Here is a 348-nt window from a genome sequence, read left to right on the forward strand (position 1 = left end):
ATGCGAGCCCATCTTGAAAAGTCATCAACAATTGTGAGAAAGTATTTCTCACCAGCAAAACCCGGTGTTGAAAAAGGTCCGCTCACATCAGCATGAAGTTGTTGGAGCGGTGCCTTTGCCCGTGGTGATGAAGCTTGCTTGGGAAAGATTTGAGTCATCTTTCCTGCAGCACACGAGGCACACTCAACCATCTTGGGACCAGAAGGTACTCCCATCTGAGCCATAACTGCGGGCGAAGGGTGACCGAGGGCCGCATGACTGATATCACCAGGAACTGCAAGTGCATCACCAACTACCGGAGTATAATCAAACTCGTACAGGTCTGGCCCACAAGCGGTCGCAATTTTA

Source organism: Pichia membranifaciens (assembly GCF_001661235.1).
Source record: "Pichia membranifaciens NRRL Y-2026 unplaced genomic scaffold PICMEscaffold_2, whole genome shotgun sequence".
Taxonomy (NCBI): Eukaryota; Fungi; Ascomycota; class Pichiomycetes; order Pichiales; family Pichiaceae; genus Pichia; species Pichia membranifaciens.